This window comes from Odontomachus brunneus, unplaced genomic scaffold (genome assembly GCF_010583005.1).
Source record: "Odontomachus brunneus isolate Ranch 3 - 2012 unplaced genomic scaffold, Obru_v1 Obru_scaffold_077, whole genome shotgun sequence".
In the NCBI taxonomy this organism is placed as follows: domain Eukaryota; kingdom Metazoa; phylum Arthropoda; class Insecta; order Hymenoptera; family Formicidae; genus Odontomachus; species Odontomachus brunneus.
Genome location: NW_022639527.1, coordinates 475744 through 476224, shown reverse-complemented (window position 1 = coordinate 476224; position 481 = coordinate 475744). Strand labels below are relative to the sequence as shown.

The 481-nt window shown below is 23.3% G+C and overlaps 1 protein-coding gene across 1 annotated transcript in view; it reads left to right on the top strand.

The window, feature by feature from the left end:
• The window catches only part of LOC116847403 (vitamin K epoxide reductase complex subunit 1-like protein 1), a 21219-nt gene that overhangs the window by 5184 nt on the left and 15554 nt on the right, over positions 1–481 (top strand). The window lies entirely within an intron of this gene.

Sequence of the window (481 nt, the reverse complement as noted above, 5' to 3'; positions counted from 1 at the left end):
ATCACATTTAAAAATTTTTACCGACACTAGGACTCGAACTTGGACCATGATGCATCTCTGGATTATGAGTCTGTTGCTTTAGACACTACACCACTTCTTCGATCGATATAAACGTTTTACATTTTGTCAATATATATTGCAATTAACACAGTAATATAATTTTTTATATAATTTAATAAAATGATTTTAATAAAAATTATATTTTTCGTACTTTTATTGTTTATTTAACTTTTAGATAATGAAGTAAAGTCTACAAAATCCCGCATATTCCGTTTCGTTATTTTTAAATTTTTATAGTAAACATTTTTTTATTATTAGCTGTTATTAAATAGATAAAGTCATAAAAGACTATAAACAGTAATTCTAAAGTGATGTAGTAATTATAATTGTAGTGATTGAGTAATTATAAAAAAGTACAATTTAAAAAAAAGAATAAACCCAACTAACTACATACACACACATATGAAGATTTAATTAAATC